The sequence below is a fragment of the Lolium rigidum genome, chromosome 6 (genome assembly GCF_022539505.1).
Source record: "Lolium rigidum isolate FL_2022 chromosome 6, APGP_CSIRO_Lrig_0.1, whole genome shotgun sequence".
In the NCBI taxonomy this organism is placed as follows: domain Eukaryota; kingdom Viridiplantae; phylum Streptophyta; class Magnoliopsida; order Poales; family Poaceae; genus Lolium; species Lolium rigidum.
Genome location: NC_061513.1, coordinates 185,264,826 through 185,286,215, shown reverse-complemented (window position 1 = coordinate 185,286,215; position 21,390 = coordinate 185,264,826).

Genomic DNA, 21,390 nt, shown 5'->3' with positions numbered 1-21,390 from the left:
TATAATATCGGGAATGCTACATAGCTCCCACTCACTTTCTTGTAAATACAGGCCTCTCCATGGCACTGTATAAACCCGAAGTCTTTGATCACCTTATCAAAGCGTCGGTTCCAACTCCTGGATGCTTGCTTCAGTCCATAAATGGAACGCTGAAGTTTGCATACCATGTTAGCATTTTTAGGATCGACAAAACCTTTGGGTTGTACCATATACAACTCTTCCTCAATGTCACCATTAAGGAACGCCGTTTTGACATCCATCTGCCAAATCTCATAATCGAAAAATGCAGCTATTGCTAACAAAATCCTCACAGATTTTAGCTTCACTACAGGTGAGAAAGTCTCATCGTAGTCAACACCTTGAATTTGTCGGAAACCCTTTGCGACAAGTCGAGCTTTATAGACAGTAACATTACCGTCAGCATATGTTTTTCTCTTGAAGATCCATTTATTCTCAACAGCCTTGCGGCTATTAGGTAGATCTACCAAAGTCCATACTTTGTTATCATACATGGATCCCATTTCGGATTTCATGGCTTCTTGCCATTTGTTGGAATCTGGGCTCATCATCGCTTCTTCATACGTCGCAGGGTCCTCATCATTGTTGTCCACAATCATGAGATTTAGACAAGGATCATACCAATCAGGAGTGGTACGTTCTCTTGTCGACCTGCGAGGTTCAGTAGCTACCTCGCTCGAAGTTTCATGATCATTATCATTAACTTCCTCTCAGCACGTGCGGGCGGCACAGAACATCTTCCGCATCGCGCTACTCTGATCAACGAGAGAAGGTTCAGTAACCTCGTCGAGTTCTACTTTTCTTCCAGTCACTTCTTTAGTGAGAAACTCTTTCTCAAGAAAGGTTCCGTTCTTAGCAACAAAGATTTTGCCTTCGGATCTGTGATAGAAAGTATACCCTATAGTTTCCTTAGGGTATCCTATTGTCGGGGGGAAGACCCCGGGTAGGGCAATGGACGCGGAGCGGCCGGCTTGAGGACGGCCGGCTCGCGGCAAAGGCCGGCTGAGGAGCAGCTGGCTGGAGCCGTGGCCGGCTGCCTCGGAAGCCGGCTGGCTCTAAGTCCTGGTCGGCCTGGCTGCGGCCTTCAACGCTGTAGCTGGGCCGGCTTCTACAAGCCATATCCGACTGGGTTTTGTACCTCCGACCGACTCGAGGCTGGTAAGTCTTGCACCGGAAGGAACTGGGTAGGTGGTCCGGGTTCAAAGGTCCACGCTGACCTCATCTCCCGTAAAGTACGGGGCACTGTAGAGCAGCAGTGCCACGCGCCGGACAGGCCATCATGGCGTACGTCGGACCGTACGCGCTACAGAGCATGATGGCGACAACGACACCACCACGCCATACCGCTGACCAGAGCAGGCGGATGGGACGTGCCACTACGCCTCAACGGCTCCCCGACGTCAACGCCTCGGGAAGGAGCGGGAGCCGGAGCCGGCCAAGCCGGCCACTAGACTATAGGGACTTATATGTAAAGTACCGGTGCCTATATAAGCCGGGCTACCCCCCTCGTGCAAGGGACGATCGATCACTTCTCATCCATTAGTCTTAGCGCTGCCCTAAGAGAGAGACCTTCGTCTACCTTAGCCTCCCAGGGGCAGCCGGATATACAGCTCAAGGAGCACCACTGTACTGTGTCACTATCATATACACTCTAGCAGGAGTAGAGGTGTTACCTCCATCGGAGGGCCTCGAACCTGGTACATCGCCGTGTCGCTCGTGCCCATACCCGCATCCGGATACCGCCGTGAGACCACTAGGAACCACTTCGATTAGCCACCCTATGGCATATGTCATGACGATACCACGACATTTGGCGCCCACCGTGGGGCCTTCAGCGTCCGCGGCCGGTGTCTTCATCCGGACGGGCCTCACCACCACCACCGGCGAGCGGGTCGCTTCAGGCTTGGTCTGGAGATTCAGCTCCCTCGACTGCGTCAGCGACAACACTGGCTGCTTCGCCGACCGGCCATTCCCTGCCGGCGGCAACATCATCAGCTTCGGCGGCTTCGACGTCTACGTCGCCACCGTCGCACCACCGCGCTACCCGCGCAAGATCGTGCGCTGCGCAAGCCCTCCTCCCAGAGCCGGCGCCAGCCTCACCACCGCCGGCCCCCGCATCATGCAGGAGGTCATGGCCACCGGCGACGACGCCGGGGCCAAGTCCGCACGCGTCCGTGGGCCAGTGCTGGAGCGCGAAGCCGCGGCCGGCGCATCCGCCTCGGGCGCAAAGGCGCCGCCACCACCGTCCCGGCTGGAGGAAGTCCGGGCAAAGCTGAGCACCCCGCTCACGCCTGGCGCCGACCCCACCACCATCGAGAAGGATCTCGGAGGAGCACCGCCAGCTCCTCCTCAAGCAAACAAGAACCGGCTGCCGCAAAGCGCCGCGGGAAATCACCCGGCGCGAGTTCAATCGCGCCCACGGCCTCACGCCCGCCGGCGACAACCCAAGCCGAGCCGGCCAGATCCGCCGGAGAGGAGGCGCCCTGGCGCAGAGATCGCCCGGGACGGCGCAGAATCGCCGGCTCCGTCCGCGGAGCAACCCGTCTACAACACCCCCGACAAGAACATGCTCGCGGCTGAAGCCACCGCGGAAGAGCTGCACCGCCTTGAAGGCGTAGAGTTACGCCGCCAAACTGAGCGGGTGACCGAGCTGCTGAAGGCGGCCAACCGGCTGACCAAAGACCCCAGGTACGCCCATGCCCCCAGAGCTTCTCACGCTCGTGGCGCTGCAGGCAACGACCGGGACGGCCCGAGGGACACGGCCGAGTCCGCCTCCCCCGCACCAAGCCGGCGCGGGGACTCCCGGAACACCCACGCAAGTTCCAGCCGCACAAGCCGGCCGCCCAGTGGCAACAGCGGCCGCAGCCGGCCACCATCAAGCCGGCGTGACGAGGAAGAGTACGAGAGGCCGTCCACCATCAAGCACCGCGCGGCTCCAGAGGCCAGCGGCCAGCGCCAGCCGGCCCGCTCCCGGCTGGGCCCGCGCGTCGAGCCAACCGACGCCAGAGATCGCCTCGACCGGCTGGTCGAATCCCGCATCGCGGAGGAAGAAGGGCCAGCCGGCCCCAAGTGCTTCGGGCCGCGGATCCTCAACGAGCCCATGATCGATGGCTTCCAGCTCCCCCGCGACACGCCCAAGTACGACGGCACGGCCAAGCCGGAGGACTGGCTGCAGGACTACTCCACCGCAGTCGGCATCGCCAAAGGCAACAAGCGCTGGGCCGTGCGCTACTCCCCCCTCATGCTGCTCGGCTCCGCCCGCACATGGCTCAACAACTTGCCAGCCGGCAGCATCAACGGCTGGCTCGATTTCGAGGAGGCCTTCATCAGCAACTTCACTGGCACCTACCGCCGGCCGGGTCGCCCCCATCAGCTTGAGATGTGCAAGCAGGGCCCGGACGAGACGGACCGTGCATACCTGACGCGCTGGTGCGAAACGCGCAACTCCTGCGAGGGCGTGCATGAGATCCAGGCAGTCGGCTTCTTCATGGCCGGCTGCCGGCCCAACACCCTGTAGTGGCACAAGCTGCGCCGCAGCGAACCCAAGTCGATGGCTGCCTTGATGGCCATCGCAGATAAGTACGCGCTGGCTGAAGGAGTCAGCAGCCCGCCGGCTGAGATTTCGCCGGCTCCTTCCAGGCGGGACAACAACAAGCCGGCCGAGCACAAGCCGGCCGAGGGCGGTCACCACGGCAGCCGGCGGGACAACTACCGCGGCAAGAGGCACAGCGACCAGCCGGACCGCCGGTACGGCTCCGCCCATGTGGCAGCCGTGTCAGACCACGCGGCGGCTGGCGGAAGCCAGCGCCAGAAGCAGACGGACCGGCCCTGGAAGCCGAAGTACACCTTCGAGCAGATGCTCGACTCGCCGTGCAAGTACCACAGCGGCAAGAACCCCTCCAACCACACCACCCGCGACTGCCACTTCATGAAGCGGCTGACGAGTGGCGAGCCTCTCCCGCCTCCACCCCCGCCTCCACCAGCCGGCGGGCCGGGTGGCCAAGCCGGCGCAGAAGCCAACAACCTCGAGCACCACGAGGCTAACCAAGTGCACCATGGCGGCCGATACTTGGCCCAAGACGCCACCTACATCATCTTCACCTCCGAGCCCGAGGACAAAACGAGCCAGCAGCGCCGTTCCCTCGAAGTCAACGCGGTCATGCCGCCGGTCCCCCAGTACCTAAACTGGTCAGAGCAGGCCATCACATTTGATCGCCGCGACACACCGGCTGTCCTGCCGAACCCAGGCAGCTACGCCATGGTCCTCGACCCCACCATCGGCACAACCCGGCGCAGCGTGCGCTTCTCGCGTGTCCTCATCGACGGGGGCAGCAGCATCAACATCCTCTACCGCGACACCGCCCGCAAGCTGGGCATCCAGGAGGCCGAGTTGCGCCCCACCCCCACCGTCTTCCATGGCATCGTGCCAGGCCACCGCCGCCAGCCGATCGGCCGGATCACGCCGGAGGTGATGTTCGGCAAGCCGGACAACTTCCGCACCGAGAGAATCGAGTTCGAGGTGGTGGACCTCGTGAGTCCCTACCACGCGCTCCTGGGCAGGTCGGCCCTGACCAAGTTCATGGCGGTGCCCCACTATGGGTACCTGAAGATGAAGCTGCCTGGCCCAAAAGGGGTCATCACCGTAGCCGGTGACTACCGCCGCTCCATAGACTGCGCCACGCAGAGCTCCAAGATGGCACAGACGCTGGTCATCGCCACCGAGAAGCAGCTCATCCACGATGACGTCGCCTTGGCTAAGGCCGCGCAGGCGGACATGCCGGCTGTAGGCAACCCGGCTGGGACGACTCACTTCCAGCCGGCCGACAACACCAAGAAGATCCTGCTCGACCCGGCGCAGCCGGACAAGTACGTCACCATCGGTGCCGGCTTGAGCAGCAAATAGGAAAGCGAGCTCACCAGCCTTCCTCCGTGAGAATCGGGACATCTTCGCATGGTCTCCAAGGGACATGCCGGGTGTGCCGAGGGAGTTGGCTGAGCACCACCTCCACGTCGGCCTGAAGCCAAGCCGGTGAAGCAGCCTCTCAGGCGCTTCGCCGATGAACGAAGGAAGGCCATCGGTGAAGAAATCGCCCGGCTCCTAGCTGCCGGCTTCATCATGGAAGTACTGCACCCGGACTGGTTGGCGAACCCGGTCCAAGTTTTGAAGAAGAACGGCTCCTGGCGCATGTGTATCGACTACACCAGCCTCAACAAGGCGTGCCCGAAGGACCCCTTCCCCCTGCCGCGCATAGATCAAGTCATAGACTCGATCGCCGGCTGTGAACTGTTGTCTTTCCTAGATGCCTACTCAGGCTACCACCAGATTCCTTTGAATCCGGCTGATCAAATAAAGACTTCGTTCATTACCCCGTATGGGGCTTACTGCTACACGACTATGCCATTTGGCTTGAAAAATGCAGGCGCCACCTACCAAAGGTGCATGCAAAAGTGTTTGCAGGATCAAATCGGCAGAAATGTTCACGCATATGTGGATGATGTCGTTGTGAAAACCAAGGAGATGCCTACCCTCCTTGACGACTTGAGAGAAACCTTCACCAATCTGCGAAGATTCCGGATGAAGCTCAACCCGGCCAAGTGCACGTTCGGCGTGCCAGCCGGCCAACTCCTCGGGTACCTCGTCTCTCAGCGAGGAATCGAAGCCAACCCGGAGAAGATCAGTGCCATTGAAAAGATGGAGCTGCCGCAAGTGCCTCAAGGACGTCCGTAAGTTCACCGGATGCCCGGCCTCCTTGAGCCGCTTCGTCGCCCGGCCGGGGGAGAAGGCACTTCCCATGTACCAGCCTGCCGAAGAAATCGGACAAATCCGTCTGGTCACCGCAGGCGGATGAAGCCTTCCGTGACTTAAAGCGCGTACTTTCGACCGCGCCCATCCTCGCATCGCCGGCTTCGATGGAGCCGATGTTGTTGTACATCGCTGCCACCAATCGTGTGGTTAGCGTCGTCCTGGTGGTGGAGCGCAAGGAAGCCGGCAAGGAGCAGTCGGTCCAGCGCCCAGTCTACTATCTCAGCGAAGTGCTGTCCCAGTCAAAGAAGAACTATCCCCACTACCAGAAGGTCACATACGGCGTATACATGGCGGCCAAGAAGCTCAAGCACTACTTCCAGGAGCATCCCATCAAGGTGGTGGCCACAGCACCCTTGGCGGAAATCATCGGCAGCAAGGACGCCAACGGCCGGGTCGCCAAGTGGGCCCTGGAGCTAGCCGCCCACACCATCATCTACGAGCCGCGCACGGCCATCAAGTCGCAGATCCTCGCGGACTTCTTCGTCGACTGGGCCGAGATGCAATACCTTCCGCCTGTGCCTGACTCCACGCACTGGAAGCTGCACTTCGACGGCTCGAAGATGCGAAACGGCTTGGGAGCCGGCATCGTCGTCACCTCCCCCAAGGGAGATCGGCTGGACTATGTCCTGCAGATCCACTTCGCCGCATCCAACAATGTGGCGGAGTATGAAGCGCTCATCCATGGGCTGAAGCTGGCCAAGGAGATCGGCGTGCGTCGCATCCTCTGCTTCGGCGACTCCGACTTGGTTATACAGCAAGCATCGGGCGATTGGGACGCGAAGGACGCCAACATGGCCTCATACCGCTTCCACGTCCAGCAGCTATCCGGCTTCTTCGATGGCTGTGAATTCCACCATGTGCCACGAGCAAACAATGAGGCGGCAGACGCCCTATCCAAGATTGGCTCAACCCGGCAAGCCATTCCGCCGGGCGTTGCCTTGGCGATTCTCAAGAAACCGTCCATTACACCGTCACCGGACTCGGATTCCATATTCGTGCCGGCTGACCCGGGGGCTTCTCAGCCGAACCCGGGGGCTTCATCGCCCAAGTCGGGGGCTCATCAGCCAAACCCGCCGGCTCCACAGCCGAACCCGGGGGCTTATCGGTCCAACGCGGGGGCTTCTCAGCCAAACTCGGGGGCTTCTCAGCCAAACCCGCCGGCTTCACAGCCGAACCCGGCGACCACGCAGTCGAAACCGGAAGCTCCGAAGATGGAGGCCTTGGTGGTCAGCGTATTTGAAATAAAATGCGTACCATCATGGGCACAAGAATTCCTCTCCTACCTCACCGATGGTGTGCTGCCCAACGATAGGGTTCAAGTCAGGCAGATTGAGAGAAGGGCCAAGGCCTATACAATCATCAACCACGAGTTGTACAAACGCAGCGTAAGTGGGGTGTTCCAGCGGTGCGTCGAGCCGGCTGAAGGGATTGAGCTCCTACGGGAAATCCACCAGGGAGAGTGCGGCCATCACGCCTCCTCCAGAGCCATAGTGGCCAAAGCCTTCCGGCACGGTTTTTACTGGCCGACTGCGCTGAGAGACGCAGAAGATCTGGTGAAGAAGTGCAACGGCTGCCAGCGCTTCGCAAAGCAAAGGCAAACGCCGGCTTCCGCCCTGAAAACCATCCCCATCACTTGGCCATTTGCCGTGTGGGGCCTGGACATGGTGGGCCCATTCAAAACAGCCCGAGGCGGCATGACCCACCTCTTGGTGATGATTGACAAATTCACCAAGTGGATTGAAGCCAAGCCAATCAAGAAGCTGGACGGCTCCACAGCCGTCACATTCCTCAAGGAAATAATTGTGAGATACGGCTACCCCCACAGCATCATCACCGACAACGGCAGCAACTTCGCCGAAGGCATATTCAAATGCTACTCTGGGGAGATGGGGATCCAGATGGACTTATCATCAGTGGCGCACCCAGAAACCAACGGCCAAGTGGAGAAGGCAAACGGCTTGATCCTAGCCGGCATCCGGCCCCGGCTGGTAGAGCCGCTGGAACGCTCAGCCGGCTGCTGGATAGAAGAGCTGCCCTCGGTGCTTTGGAGTCTGCGCACCACGCCTAACCGCTCCGTCGGCTTCACGCCATTCTTCCTCGTATACGGGGCCGAAGCCGTCCTGCCGACTGATATCGAGCATGACGCGCCAAGGATCAAGCTCTACACGGAAGCTGAAGCCAAAGAAGCTCGTGAAGATGGAGTCGACCTGGTCGAAGAGGCTCGGCTGCTGGCTCAGTCCAGATCGGCCATATACCAGCAAAGCCTCCGTCGCTATCACAGCCGGAAGGTCAAGTCCTTAGCATTCCGAGAAGGAGACCTAGTGCTCCGGCTGATCCAACGGACAGCCGGACAGCATAAACTAGCATCCCCATGGGAGGGTCCCTTCATCGTGAGCAAGGCAGATAGGCAATGATTCCTACTATCTCATAGATGCCCAAGAGGCCAAAAAGAACAAGGCGAGCAAAACTGACGAGGAGACAAAACGTCCCTGGAATGTCAGGTTGCTTCGACCATTTTACACTTGAGAGCAGGAATGTATGTATCCCTTGTACTCCTTTTGTAAGTTATGAAAAAGCAAGCGTTGAGAGCGCCGATTTCAACAAAAAAATTCGCATACTCTTGCCTTCGCAAATTGGCTAACACCCTCTCACGCGGCGGATGAAGCCCGGTGATCAGGTGTATACGTGAGCACGCGGTTTCCATCCAACACCTGTCTCACGCCGTGTGTTGTGCCGTTGAGCTGTGTACCTCCGCTCCTTGCGCAACCGCCCCGAGAAACCACCACGTCGCTCGTTCCCATCACCGGGCCCACTACGCGTGGCCTCTACCATCGCACCAGGAGCCCGATTTTTCCCAAATCAAGGAGCCCGGGTCGAGCTCGTCGGTGATGCGTGTGTCCGCTCGCATCCCCATCCAGCTGCTCGTCGGCAGGTTGCCCCAGATCCGGCGGCGCCCTCGCGTGGAGCATCAGGCCGCAGCGCGAGGTTGGGAACGAGGGGCACGGCGGCGGCCCGCACCCTGCTCTAGACGAGGACGTACGTGGCGGCCCCAGTGCTCCCCATCGACGGGCTTCCCACCGCGTGCCCCCTGGTCGCCCCGAGGTTCCCAGCAGCGGCAGGCAGGAGCAGTTTGTGCGCGGCCGCATCGCGCTGCCGTTGGCCGCGTCCGCGTCGGGCTGCCGTTTGAGCAGTTTGTGCGCGGCCGCGTCGTGCTGCTCGAGTCGGACGAGGAGATCCCGCTCGCACGGTTGGTTGGCGGTCGGATGGTGCTCACCGTGGTCTGCCTTCGGTGTTCTCTTCTCTTTCTTTCTTTTGATTTCGTCTTTCGAGCAGCATTTTTCCCACAGCATTCAGACATGGAGTCTGCTTCGCGGTTCTGCTGTTGTTCCAATCCTTAAAATATGTTCTTCCTCCGGTATCAATCCCTCTAAAAAATATTTTGATTTTGGTTGGGAAGGATCAATCTTCTTTATGTGTCAGGTCTTAACACACCATACAGCTGAAAATCTTATACTCCATCAATCACAATTACCGCACCCAATCTTGGGCCAGAAGAGGACAATGAAAATTGGAAATAACAAGGAGTAATCTCCATACGTAGATCCAACGAAAAGCAGTAAGTGTCGTTTCATTGGCTTCAAACAAAAGCATAACATCCTCCTCCGTCCAGAGGCTGTAGCCGGCCGACAACCACAAAGCGCCTAGTCTCCGTCCCGCTCAGGCACCGGCGCGCCGCACGCCACCAGCTCTCCACCGCCTAGTTGAGCCGCAGCTTGCAATCAACCGTGCAACACCACCACACTCGTCAGGCTGTGCCGCTAGGAGCGGGCCGACGCATCTCCTTGGCTCTTCGTCGACCTCAGCTCCACCTCCACCGAGACTGGTCGATCTCACTCCGCCGACCATGGCGGAGGTCACTCCTCACATAATGGCGACGCGAGCGACCCATGAGAGCATGAACCAGGCGGTGCACCAGCCGCAAAGCTGCCCGGCCACACCCTCGTCGATCCGCTTGGTTGCTTGTCCTGGCTCATGCCGCCGCGCATCTCCAAATTTAGTCAACGGAACAGAGGAGACGGTAGTATATGGTGGCTAAATAGATGCGCTCACGCATGCGCTAGCCGACAGCAGCTGGCCTCGGGTCCACTCAAAAAGCAGATTCCACACCGTTAGGTAGCCGTGAGCATCAACGTATGGAGAGATAATCTCAAAGCAAATCGGACGACGCGAGGTGCGTGCACACGTATACACCTGATCACTAAATTCACTCTCCTCACGCGACCGGCTCAGTAACGTGATCCGGTTTCCGACGGCCGACTTCCGACCAGCTACAGACCGCAACCCGGCTGTCCGGCTGGCGGGGGTGAGAGCCTAGGGAGCCGGCACGTGAAAGACGGCTAAGGGAAAGAGTGAAAGCGAGTTGACTTGCAACTTTTCATGAAAAGTGTCGGACTGCCGAACTCGACTCGTTCGACTGAAATACTATCGGCCTCACCCAGCGGCACGCTCTTGATCCGGCGACGGATCGCAATTCGGACGTACGACCGGCAAGAGCACAGCCAAAGAGTGGGGCGGATGGGAAAAAGCGAACAAGTTGGAAGAAAGCAAGCCGGCACACAAATGATTAACAAACACACTAAAGTGCATCATAATAAAAAGGCGATAATATTGTCATTACATATGCACCCGGCATCCCGGGGATTTAACAAATTGTCTTGGCAAAAGCAAATTACATGAACAGGAAAGCCTAAGCACCGGCTGGAGGAGGACCAGCCGGATCATTAGCAGGAGGCGGAGATTCCATCTCGATCTCCTCGTCTTCAAGCTCCTCCTCGCCGTCAGACGCCGGCGGGTTCGGATCCGCGATAAAGACGCGCCTGTCAACGAAGTCGGCGATGGCGCAGGCGCGGGCAAGCCGGGCGGTCTTGTTCTCCGCCGGAAGGCTTTCCTCCACGCCAGCACGCCGGCTCTCCAGTTGACCCAGGTCGACTTCATCGTACCAAGAGAGCACGAAGGAGAGGGCCATATCGGCTCCAGCACGCGCAGCTGAATCCCTCCAGTCCTCGAAGCGATCCGGCGCCGTCTCCAACCACTTGATGAGGTTGGCGAGGTCCTGCGGCAGCGTCTCAGTCGGCCAGAGCAGCCGGATCAGCTCCTTCGCCGCCTTCCGGAGCTCCCAGCCGAGCTTCATGATGGGATCGACACGGGCGGCCATGGACGCCAGATAGTCATCCATGGAGAAGAACTCTGAGCTCTGCTCCCCGGTAGCCTGCCGGCGTGCATCTCGCGCCTTGCCGGCTGCAGCTAACGCCGCCTCCTGCGCCTCAGGGAAGGCCGCTGCAAGGAAAAAGCAAGTCAGAAGCTTATCGAAAAATAGAAAAACGCAAATTTTCAAAGTAAGACTGGCGGCAGCCGGCAAGAACCGCCTGACCCCAGCCTGAAGATGGAGATTTCGAAGTCCTAAAGTAAGACTGGCGGCAGCCGGCAAGAACCGATCGCCCCGCACTCGAAGATGGAGATTCCGAAGCTCTAAAGTAAGACTGGCGGCAGCCGGCAAGAACCGACTGCCCCCAGCCTGAAGATGGAGATTTTGAAGTCCTAAAGTAAGACTGGCGGCAGCCGGCAAGAACCGACTGCCCCCAGCCTGAAGATGGAGATTTCGAAGCAAAAAAAACAGGAGACAGGCGGCAGCCGGCAAGAACCGACTGCCCCCAGCCCGAAGATGGAGAACGAAGAGTTAGTTTCTGCCGCCGACTGCCAACCACAGCTGGCAGCCGACAGCCGAAAGCCGGCAAGGAGGGAAAGAAAGGTACAAAGACTCACCCGCCAAGCCGCGGTCGAGCCGGCTCATCTCTCCCACCCATCGCTTGGCGGTGGCCGACAGCTCCTTGGATTTGGAAGTCACCTCTTGCTGAAGCTCGAGCCGCTGCTGCTCCAACCTCTCCAGCCGCTTGGACAGATCGCCCACCTTCTCCTCCTCAGCCTTTTTGAGGGCGGCCAGCTCCTTGAGGTGGTTAGCCTCCAGCTTGCGCAGCCGAGTCAGCTCGCCGTCGGCCACCTTCAGCTTGGCAGCAGCCGCACGACCCGCCTCCTCGCTTTCGGCGCATTGAGCGCGGGCGATCCGAAGATCATTCTCCAGCTGCGGAACCCGGGCAGCTTCGGCTGTAAAAGGGCAAGAAAAAACCATCAGCCGGATGAAATCAGAGAAAAAATAAAGACAAAACAAAGAAAAGTCTCACCTTTGACCACCTCCAGCTCGCGAGCCAAGGCGTCCCGCTCAATCTTGGCCCGGTGGTAGCTGGTCACCACCTTGTTGTACAAGACGGTGCGTCGCTCGTCGACCGCCTGAAAAAGAGTCAATCGTTTAGGCGAAACCTGGACCGGCTCCAAGCAGCCGGCCCATGCCTCGGAGGGCTACCAGGACAACAATAAAATCACAGAAAATAAGATAAAAAGCTACCTACCTTGTCAGCATCCTCTAGCGTCGACAGCTGGGCCATGGCCTCGGCAGCCTTATTCTTCTGGCTGGCTCGGTAGCCAGAGAAAAGCATCTTCAAGGGCGCCGTGCCAGGCTGCCCCTCCCGGCTGATCACCTCGCAGGAGTCCGCCTGGTGCCAGGCCTTCTCCATGGTGCCAGCCGAGCCAAAGCTGGATTCAGAGGCGGACGGCACGCTCACCAGCCGGGCACCCTTGGCCACGTGGAGACTAGTGGGCGACACCGCCGGGGCCTTCGTCCTCACCAACGCCCGGGAGTCGGCGTCCTTAGCGCGCGCCGGCTCCTCCCGCTGCGGCTCCTTCCCAGCCGGCTCCCCCCTCGGCGGCTCCGAAGCCGGAGGCGGCGCGGTTGGCCCGGTGGGAACCACCTCCGGCCTCTCAGGCGGCACAGCCCCGCCGGCTCCAGCTCCTGCCGCTGGTGGCACACCTCGGCCGGCTCCAGCTGTCGGCCCCAACGGCGGCGCGCGGTGCGGAAACATGTCGCCAAGAGTGGGCCCTTGGGCCGACTCGCCCTGGGCGCCCCGGCCTGGCGCCGAAGGAGGCGCAGCCGAAGAGGACGCCCCCGCGGAAGGCGGCGTAGCCACGGGCGGCACGACAACAACGGGCGGCGCGCGCGCAAGTGTCGAAGGCGGCGGCGTCGGCTCCCTCTGCCGACGGAACGGCGGTGCAACACGAGCAGCCGGCCCAGAGCCGCCGCCCTGAGTGAACTTTATGGCGGCCCTAATCAAACAAACAAAAGAAGTTAAGTACAAAGAAAGGAAAGAAAAGGAATCAAACAATGGAGAAAAAAAGGACTTACCCAGCCGTCTCCGGGACCTTCTTGGGCCCTTGCTGGCGCTGCTTCTTGGCCCGGCTCTCCAGCTTGGCCGTGTTCCCACCGGCGGCTCGCTTCTTCTTTTGGGGCGCGGAAGTCGCCGAGGCGGCAGGCGGCCTCGTGCGCAGGGGCACCGCCCGGATCGGCCCCGTGGTGGACGTGGCCGGCTCCTCCTCCTCCTCCCGCTGCTCCGGCGAGGGCGGCGGGTTGTGCTCCCCTTGGTCGCCCTGGTCTGGCACCACCGGCAGATCGTCGTCGCCGGCTTGGTCGCCGGCTTGGTCAGCCGGATCCACGTGATCCGGCATCCAGATCTTGCGCGCCAAGTCGCCGTCCTCAATACCTTGGCGGGGGAAAATCTGAAAAGCAAGAACAGATGAATAACAAGTGGGCCACGCAGCCGCAAGTCGAAAGTCACAAGCCGAAACACCAACTTACCAGCTCAGGCGGCGTGGTCCGGTCGTAAGGCGGCAGCCCCCAATCCCAGGCTTCCGGTATGCTGGCCTTGGTGATGTTGTTCACCCGATGAGCAACCTAGGCCTTTGTAAGCGCCACCTTCGACGTCCGGGTCGGATCCAGCCGGCCGGACATATGCCCGATCTTGTGGATGCGGCCCTGGAGTGGCAGCACCCGGCGCTCCATGTAAGTGCAGAGGAGGTCCTCGGCGCTCAGCCGGCCCCCAGTGACGCACTCCCCCAAGAAGTCCCACAGGAGGTTGACCTCCGCGTCCGGATCCGCCGACTTGGCGTTATGGCCCCAGTTGAGCCGGCTGGTCGGAGGAGCCGGATTATACTCCGGCAAGTTGATCCAGTCGAAGGCTGGATTGGTGTTCTTCACGTAAAAGAACGACATCTGCCAATTCTTCACCGAGTCGACAGTCGGGATCTTCGGGAAGAGCGAGCCGGCGCGGGGATATATGGAGGCGGCGCCGCAGGTCCTCAGGCGGCCCTCAGTCATCTGCGACTTGAGGTAGAAGAGCCGGCTCCAGAACTCCACGTCTGGCCACAAGCCGGCGTAGCCCTCCATGAAAGCCACGTAGCAGCTAAGGAGGACGCAGGCGTTGGCCGGCAAGTGGTGAGGTTGCAGACCGAAGAAATCCAGAAATTGACGGAAGAAGCGCGAAGCCGGCAGACCCAGCCCGCGGTCAAAGTGCGCCCCGAAGACCACGCGCTCGCCGGGTTCCGGCGTGGGCTCGTTCTCCTCACCGGGTGTCCTCGTGATCACCTCCTGAGGAATCCGGCGGAGGCGCACCAGACGCGCAATATCGTCGTCGTGCATGTAAGATCCCCTCCACGAGCCGCTCGGTTGAGCCATAGACGGAGAAGAGGAGGAAGAAGACCAGGAAAGATCAAAAGGTGAAGAGGAACCGCTTCTCACCGGAGGAGAGCGCGGCGGCGACGAACGCAATGTCGAGCCGCGGGGCCCTGTGGCGCCGGCTTGGCGCGCGAGCGGCTGCCGAACGGCGGAGAATTCCGGCTGCGTAGGGTCGCCGGAGTTCGCCAGGAGGTCGCCGAGGGAGAGGCAGCAGCGTGCCAGAGCGCTCGAGCGAAGTGAGAGAGAAGAAGCAATGGAGCGAGGAAGAAGAAGAAGGGCGCCTCGGTACTACGCCGGGGGCATTTATAGCCGCCCGGCGCGCCGGTTGCGTGGCCACGTGGCGATCGTGGGCCACGTTGGGATTTACTGCGGCCATAACTGCCCCCACGACTGCTGCGGTTACCAGAAACCGCCGCGCCACTCCCCCACGACCGCACCGGATCCGGAGGAGACAGCGATGTGACTATACGAAACGGCCACGCTGACCAAGCCGTCAGAACGGTCAAGTCGGGCGCGGGACTCGAGGCGGCGGAGACGCCGGTGCGACCAAGCCGGAGCCGGACGATAAAATCAACCCGGCCTCAAATTCTGGCAACAAGCCGGAAGCGTCATCAACACTTAAGAAAAAGCGAAAGCAACAGAAGCAAAAAAGGCGTCCGGCTGGAGGAAGCCGGATGAGGCGAGCCGGATGAGGGCGCAGCCGGCTGAAGGGAAATTCTCAGTCGGCCCCTCCAGGAGCCACCAGGTAAAAGCGGAGGATATCTAGAAGTCAGGAAAACCTGCCTAGGTCCTTCTTAACGCAGGACCTTGCCAGCTTCGGGGGCTAATGTCGGGGGGAAGACCCCGGGTAGGGCAATGGACGCGGAGCGGCCGGCTTGAGGACGGCCGGCTCGCGGCAAAGGCCGGCTGAGGAGCAGCCGGCTGGAGCCGTGGCCGGCTGCCTCGGAAGCCGGCTGGCTCTAAGTCCTGGTCGGCCTGGCTGCGGCCTTCAACGTTGTATCTGGGCCGGCTTCTACAAGCCATATCCGACTGGGGTTTGTACCTCAGACCGACTCGAGGCTGGTAAGTCTTGCACCGGAAGGAACTGGGTAGGTGGTCCGGGTTCAAAGGTCCACGCTGACCTCATCTCCCGTAAAGTATGGGGCACTGTAGAGCAGCAGTGCCACGCGCCGGACAGGCCATCATGGCGTACGTCGGACCGTACGCGCTACAGAGCATGATGGCGACAACGACACCACCTCGCCATACCGCTGACCAGAGCAGGCGGATGGGACGTGCCACTACGCCTCAACGGCTCCCTGACGTCAACGCCTCGGGAAGGAGCAGGAGCCGGAGCCAGCAAGCCGGCCACTAGACTATAGGGACTTATATGTAAAGTACCGGTGCCTATATAAGCCGGGCTACCCCCCTCGTGCGGGGGACGATCGACCACTTCTCATCCATTAGTCTTAGCGCTGCCCTAAGAGAGAGACCTTCGTCTACCTTAGCCTCCCAGGGGCAGCCGGATATACAGCTCAAGGAGCACCACTGTACTGTGTCACTATCATATACACTCTAGCAGGAGTAGAGGTGTTACCTCCATCGGAGGGCCTCGAACCTGGGTACGTCGCCGTGTCGCTCGTGCCCATACCCGCATCCGGATACCGCCGTGAGACCACTAGGAACCACTTCGATTAGCCACCCTATGGCATATGTCATGACGATACCACGACACCTATGAAGACGCATTTCTCCGCTTTGGGTTCTAGCTTGTCCGGTTGTAACTTTTTTACATAGGCTTCGCAACCCCAAACTTTAAGGAACAACAGCTTAGGTTTCTTATTAAACCATAATTCATACGGTGTCGTTGCAACGGATTTCGATGGTGCCCTATTTAAAGTGAATGCAACTGTCTCTAACGCATAACCCCAAAATGATAACGACAAATCAGTAAGAGACATCATAGAACAAACCATATCTAAGAGAGTTCGATTATGACATTCGGACACACCATTGCGTTGTGGTGTTCCCGGCGGTGTCAACTGTGAAAGTATTCCGCATTTCTTTAAATGTATGCCAAACTCATAACTCAGATACTCGTCTCCGCGATCAGAACGCAGAAACTTGATCTTCTTGTTACGTTGATTTTCTACTTCACTTTGGAATTCCTTGAACTTCTGAAAAGTCTCGGATTTATGTTTCATGAAATAGATATACCCATATCTACTCAGATCATCTGTGAAGGTTAGAACATGACGATAACCACCGCGCGAGGCTACACTCATTGGTCCGCACACATCGGTATGTATGATTTCCAATAAGTCTGTAGCTCGCTCCATAATACCGAAGAATGGAGTCTTAGTCATTTTTCCCATTAGACATGCTTCGCATCTGTCAAGTGACTCGAAAGTCAAGTGACTCCGAGTAGTCCATCGGAATGGAGTTTCTTCATGCGTTTCACTCCAATATGACCAAGACGACAGTGCCACATATAAGTAGAATTATCATTCAATTTAATTCGCTTAGCATCAATGTTATGAACATGTGTATCGCTACTATCGAGACTTAATAGAAATAAACCATTCTTCTCAGGTGCATGACCATAAAAAATATTATTCATAAAAATAGAACAACCATTATTCTCAGACTTGAATGAATAACCGTCTTGCATTAAACATGATCCAGATATAATGTTCATGCTCAACGCAGGCACCAAATAACAATTATTAAGGTCTAAAACTAATCCCGATGGTAGATGTAGAGGGAGCGTGCCGACAGCCGATCACATCGACCTTGGATCCATTTCCAACGTGCATCGTCACTTCATCCCTCGCTAGGCTTCGTTTATTCCGTAGTTCCTGTTTCGAGTTACAAATGTGAGCAACCGAACCAGTATCAAATACCCGGGCACTAGTACGAGAACCGAGTGAGATAAACATCTATAATATGTATATCAGATATACCTTTCTTCTTCTTGACAAGGCCGCTCTTCGGATCAGCCGGATACTTGGAGCAATTCCGCTTCCAGTGCCCCTTCCCATTGCGGTAATAGCGGTCGATATCGAGGTTTAGGGCCACCCTTAGGCTTCTCGGGATGCGCGGCAGCTTTCTTGCCACCCTTCTTGAGGTCCTTCTTAGGTTTGCCCTGCTTCTTGAACTTGGTGGTCTTATTGACCATCAACACTTGGTGCTCTTTCTGTATCTCAACCTCAACAGATTTCAGCATGGAGAAGAGTTTAGGTAACTCCTTGTTCATGTTCTGCATATTGTAGTTCATAACGAAGTTCTTGTAACTTGGTGGCAGTGATTGGAGAACACGATGAATACCCAGCTGGTTAGGGATCACAATCCCCAAGTCACTGAGCTTCCTCGCGTGTCCGGACATAGCGAACACGTGCTCACTAACGGAGCTGCCCTCTTCCATCATGCAGCCAAAGAACTGCTTCGAGGCTTCATAGCTTTCCACGGCCGCATAAGTTTCAAAGATAACTTTGAGCTCACGGATCATCTCACAAGGGCCGTGGTGCTCAAAACGCTTTTGAAGCTCTGCCTCTAGGCTGCACAGGATGGCACACTGAACTTGAGAGTACACTTTGGTACGTGTCTCGAAAACATTCTTTTCTTCCTCGCACACTTCAGGGGGTGGTGGGGGACCTAGCGGTGCTTCGAGCACATATTGCAGATTTCCGCCATTGAGGAAGATCCTCACATGACGGAACCAGTCGGTGAAGTTGCTACCATTGCTTTTGAACTTTTCTTTCTCTAGGAACTGGTTAAAATTGATTGATGGGGACGCCATGATCTACAACATATATTTGCAATAGTTTAGACTAGGTTTATGACAAATTGAGTTCAAATTTTAATTTAACAAAATTAAAAACTAGGTGAACTCCCACTCAAAACAATATCCCTCGCATTGTCTTAGTGATCACACGAACCAAATCCACCACACCAAGCCCGATCATCACAAACAAGATGTAATTTCAATGGCGAACACTCAAAGTGTTCATCATATCAATCATATGACTCATGCTCTACCTTTCGGTATCCCGTGTTCCGAGACCATGTCTGTACATGCTAGGCTCGTCAAGGCAACCTTAGTACCCACGTGTACAAAACTGGCTTGTACCCGTTGTATGCACATGTCGAATCTATCACACCCGATCATCACGTGATGCTTCGAAACGACAAGTCTTAGCAACGGTGCATACTAAGGATGAACACTTTATTATCTTGATATTTAGTGAAAGGGATCATCTTATAATGCTACCGTCGCGATCTAAGCAATATAAGATGCATAAAAGGATTAACATCACATGCAATTCATATGTGATATGATATGGCCCTTTTGTCTTTGCGCCTTTGATCTAAATCTCCAAAGCACGGACATGATCCTCCATCATCAATGGGCATGATCTCCATCATCGTCGGTGTAGCACCAAGGTCAATGGCGCCGTCTTCATGATTGTCCTCCATGTAGCAACTATTACAACTACTTTGAAATACTACTCAACATGAAATTTAAAGACAACCATAAGGCTCCTGCCGGTTGCCACAATACAATAATGATCATCTCATACATATTCATCATCACATTATGGCCATATCACATCACCAAACCCTGCAAAAACAAGTTAGACGCCTCTAATTGGTTTGCATATTTTACGTGGTTTAGGGTTTTCGCATAAGATCCAATCTACTTACGAACATGAACCACAACGGTGATACTACTGTTGTCAATAGAAAGAGTAAATTGGATCTTCACTATAGTGGGAGACAGACACCCGCAAAGCCACTTATGCAATACAAGTTGCATGTCGAACGTGGGGCAAGTCTCATGAACGCGGTCATGTAAAGTTTGCCCGAGCCGCTTCATCCCACTATGCCGCAAGATGCAAAGTACACGGACTAAAGACAACAAAAGCATCAACGCCCACAAAACAATTGTGTTCTACTCGTGCAACCAATCTATGCATAGACACGGCTCTGATACCACTGATGGGATTCGTAGCATAGAAAACAAAAATTTTCCTACGGCAAGAACAAAAACCAAGCCAAGATCTAATCTAGTAGACGGTAGCAACGAGGAGATGATGAGACTAACCCTCGAAGATTCGCAAAGCTTAACGAGATTAGATCTCGTGGTGGATGTAGACGATCACTTGCCGCTTGCAAAAGCGCGTAGAAGATCTTGATCTCGACGGTGCCACAATCGGGCAGCACCTCCGTACTCGGTCACACGTTCGGTGTTGATGAAGACGACGTCTTTCTCCCCGTTCCAGCGGGCAGCGGAAGTAGTAGATCCTCCTCGGAATCCCGGCAGCACGACGGCGTGGTGGCGGTGGTGGTGGAGAACTCCGGCAGGGCTTCGCCTAAGCGTATGCGGGAGTTGCGGTGGAGGAGGAGGCGGCTAGGGTTTGGGGAGAGGTGGCTATGGCGCCGGCTATGGGGGGCGGCCAGCTTGTGGGCTTGAGTTGGCCGGCCCCCTCCCCTATGCCCCTCATTATATAGGTGGAATCCCCAAAGAGTTGGATCCCAAGTCTTCGAATAAGAACCCAAAAGCAAACCTACCTTTGGTGGGAAACCTGCCCAAGGAGGGAGTCCCACTTGAGGTGGGATTCCCACCTTTCCTTGGTGGGGGATGGCTGGCCACCATAGGTGGAGTCCACCTGGGACTCCCCCTCTAGGGTTTGGCCGGCCATGGATGTGGAGTCCCTCCGGGACTCCACCTTCCATAGTGCGTTTCTTCCGGACTTTTCTAGAACCTTCCATAAATGCACCGGATCATTTCCAAACTTGGAATATGACTTCCTATATATGAATCTTATTCTCCGGACCATTCCGGAACTCCTCGTGATGTCCTGGATCCCATCCGAGACTCCGAACAAAACTTTGAACTCCATTTCCAAATTCCATATCTACTCAAACGACATCAAACCTTAAGTGTGTCACCCTACGGTTCGCGAACTATGCAGACATGGTTGAGACTTCTCTCCGACCAATAACCAATAGCGGGATCTGGAGATCCATAATGGCTCCCACATATTCAACGATGACTTATGATCGAATGAACCATTTACATACGATACCGATTCCCTTTGTCTCGCTATATATTACTTGTCCGAGGTTTGATCATCGGTATCACGAGACCTTGTTCAACCTCGTCTCCTGACAAGTACTCTTTACTCGTACCGTGGTATATGGTCTCTTATGAACTATTCATATGCTTGCAAGCTAATTTAGACGACATTCCACCGAGAGGGCCCAGAGTATATCTATCCGTCATCTGGATGGACAAATCCCACTGTTGATCCATATGCCTCAAGCTCATACTTTCCGGATACCTAATCCCACCTTTATAACCACCCATTTACGCAATGGCGTTTGATGTAATCAATATACCCTTCCGGCATAAGTGATTTACATGATCTCATGGTCGAAAGGACTTGGTAACTATGTATCGAAAGCTTATAGCAAATGAACTTAATGTAATATCCCAGGTTTAGAGGCAAGAAAAAGAGAGAACACGAGAGTGTGCATTGCATTCATGCATAGAAAATCCGGGGAATTTTCGCGCGTTCATCTAAAAACACAAAGTGATCGAGGTTTCTCTTGTGTCGATGGAATAGATGTATGTTATCGACACAAGTGCGATAAATTTCGACATGACCTTTGTTTATTCATTATGTTTTCAACGGAAATAGTTTGAATGCAAATTCAAATATGAAAGACATAATTCAAATAGTAATTTGAATTGGAATTTGAATTCTAAATAATTATATAATACAAAGTAAATATAAATATAAATGAGAATCAAATATTACAAATAATATTTCACATAAGTATTTCCTTTACAACATTTATTGGATATTACATGTTGGAAAAGAAATGGAAGATTACAAAAGTAATAAAAAGGGGAAATCCTAAACTAAATCTTCATCTTCCAAATATCTTCCAATCTTCTTAT